Raw genomic sequence first — 5790 nt, 5'->3', positions numbered from 1 at the left:
AATACCCACATCACTTAGCAAACAAGCGATCTCATTCTGAGTGCTGGCAGCTGAAGGCTGCCCTGTTCTAGTTCTGCTATGTGAGGCCATGTTCTTTGCCTTGGAGGTTGGAGCCTGGCCATTAGCTCAAGGTACATGATGTCAAGTTCCTAGAACCAGACTGAGTAGATCTTTGCTAGGTGAACTTGCTGTCAGAGTCCTTATTCTTTGACTGCAATGTGATATGGCACATGTTTTTAAAATACTCCTTTTGGGCAACAATTATTTCCAATCTTGATTTGCTTTCTGGAGTAGTGTACAGGGTAGTGTGGTCTTTGTCACTTTCCACTATGGTGTACCGTGGCCAGGGCCAGAAAGTGCAAAAGCTGATGGTGCAGCCCCACCCAGCAACAGTCATGTTCAGATGGTTGAGAAATCCCAGATTCAGGTGTGGCTTTATGAGTGAATATGTGGTTAGAGGGCTGTATTACTAGTTTTAATGAGAGTATAAACCTCCTCTTAGATGATACAGAAGGGATTGATTATAAAACTCAAGAAAACAACTGGGTAAAATCATGCTAAAAAGAGATATTACCCTGCTCCAAAATGTCTCCAACTAGAAATGATCGATGAAGTGAGAAATTCTTGAGAAGGCAATATAGTTCATTTTTTTAATGTGTTGTTTGCTGGGAGTGTAGTTCTGAAACATTTTTTCATATTGTTTTGATTACCTTTATGTTATTGCCAGATGAAAATAAATGCTGTGGCATTGTTTTTATTTAAAAAAAAAATTATTCCCAAGCTCTTTCCAAGGTTGCTACCTGTTTGTCCTAATTTACACAGTTTCCAAACAATCAGATTAACAGCCAGCCCTGATGTTACAACAGCTACCGAGTTTTCCTTAGGGCTTTTTATATTTTATGAGTGTGGACAGTTTATAGCTGTTTATAGGATATATTATTAACCTCTATTATTGAATCATCAGCTTGATACCTGCAAAACCTTTCCCATAGCCTTGCACATTTTACACTGAGACGCTGAAGCTCAGAGAAAATGTCTTTACCAGAATCATACTACTAGTAAGTAAAAGCACCAGGGTTTAAACAAAATCTACCTGCAGTGGTGTGCATGCAGAACAGTTGTTGAGCCTAAAGCTCAGGAGAGAGTTCTTGGCTGGAAATAGAGTTTGAGGAGACACTGTGTTCTTGGACGCTCCGCAGTTGACACATGACTTGGACAGTTGCAAAGGGCCCACCCTTGGTTTCATGCTCTGCTCTTGCCATCGTGAATAACTGTTGAGCCAAGACCCTGCTTTTTCAGTATCTGCTAGGCCTCCCATCGTGTAGCTAGCCCTGAGTAGATGAAATCACTAAGGGATGTGACTAAACTAGGAAGAACAGTAGGGTACGGGACTGAATCAGGCAAAACCTATATGGACGTGTTGGCAGAGGTAGAGGTGTCCCTGAACAGAACTGTGAAATAATGATGACAAACCTAGGGAGGAAGCCATGGTGGAAGGATGTGCTAGAGGAAGTTAAGAGGAGTTTGCAGAATGAAGCCTGGATCTGCGGTGTCGCCAGTGGGAGAGGGGTCCAGGCACCTGGAAACCCACCTGAGACCTTTGTCTTACCAGGGCCCGGGAGGTGGAAAGTGGCACCAGCAGAGGCGAGATGCAGCCCAGTTGTGAGGAAGAGTACAAGAAGGGGAGCTGGTGTGCACAGATTATTCAAGGAAGCATTTGCTCTGACAAGGAGGGTGCAGGTGGAAGGAGATGCGGTGTCAGTGGATACCACTTTTATAATAAGCAAAATCAGAAAATGGCTGTGTGCAGAGGGGAGAAGAGAGCAAGGACCAGTGGCAGAAAGGAATTTAAGATTCAAGAGAACTTAGGGGCGCCCTAAGTCGGTTAAGCGTCCGGCTTTCGCTTAGGTCATGGTCTCGCGGTTCGTGGGTTTGAGCCCCGCGTCGGGCTCTGTGCTGGCTGCCAGCTCAGAGCCTGGAGCCTGTTTCAGTCTGTGACTCCCTCTCTCTCTGACCCTCCCCTGCTCTCGCTGTCTCTCTCTCTCTCTCCTAGAAATAAATAAAAAAACATAAAAAAAAAAAAAGATTCAAGAGAACTTAGTCTCCAGTCACGTGAGATGGATGAGACAGACAGTGGGCCTGCAGTTAGGGAAGTGAGACGTAGGGAGACCGTAGGAAGGAGAACAGACGAGGTGCAGGTGGACAAGACAAGGTGGAAGTTCGGAAACTGGAGGAACTCCCACTACGTGACTTCTGCTCTTGCCAGTGACCTGGGAGCAAAGTTCCAAGTGTGGAAACAGGAACAGGGATGAAAGTCCTTTCTAATTGGAAAGGGAGCCGATCAAGCATGAGTAACAGAAAAGTCAGGCTTTAGGGTCCTGGCTTCTCCCTCAAGTTCACATGAGATAACAGCTAGCATTTCCGTTACTGGCTGTTTTGAATTCAAAGTTTAGAGAGTCATTTTCACATTACTGTTCACTTGTTGCTAGTTCAGAAGTAGGTAGAAAGTAGCCTTTCTCCTGATTGTTTTGCCTGTAGTCTGGATCTGAAAACTACCAGGAGGGTAAAACAGAAAGGCCTAGATGATTTGCTTACAGAATGGAGATGCTAGGAAATCTTGACGTTGCAAATTACCCAATTCACTAATCTTTGAATCTATGTCCTATCTATGCAAGCCTCCTAGGCTCCAGGCATTGATATAGGCACAGTGTCATTTGTTCCTTTCAAGACTTGTATATCATTATCCTAATTAGACAGATGAAGAAATTGAAAGCCTAAGAATGAAGCAAGTTGTTCAGGATCAAAGCTATTATCTGAGTCAGGATTCAAATCAAGCCTGACACTTCTGTGATGCGGTCTGTGATGACCACTCCTCCTTGACCACATGTATAAAAGGAATTCACGTGTCAGAGTGATTTTGCACATCAAGTCCCACCTGATCTTCATATACAACCCTGAGAGGTAGTTGTTCTTACCCCATTTTGCAGGAAGGCAACTGTGGCTCAATGTAACTTGACCAAAGTTAGCCAGTTAGTAAATGAATTCAGCCTTCTGAACGTAAAAGCTTACATTCTTTGCAGAAAATGAACGCAGGGCAGTACTCCTCCAAATGAACCGAAATCAGGTTTGCATACAGCCACTGAGTGTATGATGTGATGATACTCTCTGAGGAGGCACAGCCTAGAGACAGCTTCCTGAAAGGGGAGAAGAATTCCCCTGTAAGGGGAATTAAGAATTTCTCCAAAATAAGGTACAAGATGGAATTTAGGAAGAACCAGGGGATTGGAGAAAACATGATAGTTGTTAACTGTGAAGAGTCACCCAAGGTGGTACCATGCCCTTGGATACCCAGAACAGAAAAGGGGAAAGTAAGCAAAACTCCCCTTGGTTTCAGGGATCAGGTCAAGGTCAGTGCAAGGAGACCTTTTCACACTGACAATCAGTGGTGCCCAAAGAACCAGAGAACAAAAGATCTCTGATTCCGTAAAATGCATCATCCCTGCCTTGGTTTGGGCTGAAAATGAACGAACCTGGGAAGTCAAGTCTAGAGAAAGAACCTGGCCTTGGAGGGAAGGAAAATAAGGAAGCCCTGGCCAAAAAAAACAGTTTATAGCTGAACCTGTGCTAAACTATAATCTAACACCTCTCTGTGTAGCTTGGGTGCCCTGAAGTCAGTTGCATCATAGTTTGATGCTCTGTGCTCCAACTTACTAAACAGTGTGGTGGACAGAAATGCAGCAGAATGAAATGGAGGAAGTCCATAACTCCCCCGAAGTGCCATCTTTAAAGCAGAATTTCTTTTTCGCTTGGATGAGTGGTGTTAACAGCAGCAGAGAGTTGCTGGAATGATGACCATCTGCATGCAGCTGCCTCCCTGGCACCTTTGTGCTCCATCAGGGTCTGTCCCCACTCTGAGTACTCCCCCTGCACATTAAGCCAGACTTGATGAGGCTTCTCCCCCCAATCCACATGGACCTGCTTGTCCTTGGCCTAGCTCGGGAACCTGGCTAAGTCAGTGCCACAGGTTTCTCACTGGGTTTAATAACTTAAAAGTGAGAAATGGCTCAGACTGCCACAATACAGATGAATCACAACCATGACCTCTGTCTTAATAGAGCAAGAGAAGATGTCTAGGTTTATATATGTAACTGTGCAAATAGATGTGTGTGTATGTAGACATGAATATTCTGTCTCTCTTGCACACACACTCACACACACAGTGCCATCAGCAGCTTATTTGAAATAGATTTCCCAAAGGGGTAATGAAAATTGAAAGCTTCATCAAAATAAGATGACATGAGTAGTTCCATGTTGCCAAAACCATTAAAATGAATGAGATAGTTATGCTCCTGGCACGGGGCCACCTTGCTTAGGCTGCACTGCTATCAAAGCCCTGCTGGTTAATCAGCAGCCCTCCAAGGACAGCTGTTATTTGGTTGGTGAATGCATTTCTCTTTGGCACATGTCCTCACGTTTTTGAACACTCAAACTGTCTTGTTGAGCAAAGCAGACACAGAGGATTATATTCCTAGGAGTTGACCAAAGACCTACATGATTAAACATCATCTTTCATAAAAACCTTAGCCTGTGTATTATTAATGACATTTAACCTATCATATTTTGCAGTCAGGTAAGTTAGGGGGGAAAAAGATACTTGAAATGTTTAAACGGTCAGAGTGGTACACCACTTTGGAAAATGGTTTGTCGGTTCCCTGAAAACTTAAACGTGCTAACTGAGCCATTCTTCTGCATGTTTATCCGAGAGAAATGAAAGCCTAAATCCAAACAAAGACTCACAGGAGAATGTTCATAGCAGCTTGATTATAATAAACCTCACAACCACCCATATTTCCCTTAACAGGTGAGTGGATAAGCAAGTTGTGATATATCCGTGCAATGGAACGCTACTCCGCAAGAGCAAGGCATGAGCTGTTGATACAATGCAATAACACATGGGAGTCTCAACACAGTTATGCAGAGTGCAAGAAGTCAGACAAAAGTACCTGTCACATTTATATGGAATTATGGAAAATGTGAACTGATCAAATGTGACAGAGCTACTCAGTTGTATAGGCACACAGGGAACCATGGATTAACTTAGTCATGGAGATGGTTTTGCAGGTGTATATGCATATTGAAACTTACCAAATTATGTACTATTAAATAGGTGCTATTTATTACATTTTAAGTATAGCTCAATAAATGTGGAAAAAGCAAAAAACAAAACAACTGGAGAGTGTGTAGAGGAATGCAAAGTAGACAAGATTGGCCAGGATATTCCTGCTTTGTGAGAGTTGAATAGGAGATATTACATGGCTGACATAATAGATTTTGAAAAAAAATCACAAGTTATGTTTATTTTGTGTTAGTTACCCATCTCCACCACCTTTCCATCTTCCTCTCACCTCCTACTCGTAGCATTCTTACTGGTTAAAAAGAGTTCTTAACTGAGAATATTTTGTTTCATTGTTAGGGATTTCAGCTTCTAATATTTTTTCTTTTGATTTAGTGTGACAATTCTGATAAAGTTTAAGAGGAAAATTGGAAGAGGGTAATTAGTGGAGCAGGTAGTAGTCAACAGAAATTAGCACTTGGAATGGAAAGTTCACTTTGGAAAGAAGAAAGGACACTATATCATTACTACTCTTATATAATGTTGTTGTTGTTATTATTATTATTATTATTATGGAAATGGGACCAGAGGAGTAGGAAAAGCATTGGGGAACAGTCAGAGTTGGAGCACCACTTACCAGATGATCTTCACTGGGTTGTTAGTGGATAGTCTTGAGA

At 42.6% G+C, this 5790-nt stretch overlaps 1 pseudogene; it reads left to right on the top strand.

The window, feature by feature from the left end:
- The first annotated feature begins 329 nt into the window (after nucleotides 1-329).
- LOC144239514 (small nuclear ribonucleoprotein E pseudogene) lies at nucleotides 330-599 on the top strand (annotated as a pseudogene).
- Nucleotides 600-5790: the final 5191 nt, after the last annotated feature.

Source organism: Crocuta crocuta, unplaced genomic scaffold (genome assembly GCF_008692635.1).
Source record: "Crocuta crocuta isolate KB4526 unplaced genomic scaffold, BGI_CrCroc_1.0 scaffold383, whole genome shotgun sequence".
Taxonomy (NCBI): Eukaryota; Metazoa; Chordata; class Mammalia; order Carnivora; family Hyaenidae; genus Crocuta; species Crocuta crocuta.
The sequence above is the reverse complement of the archived record's forward strand: the minus strand, read 5'-3'. Positions and strand labels throughout refer to the sequence as shown.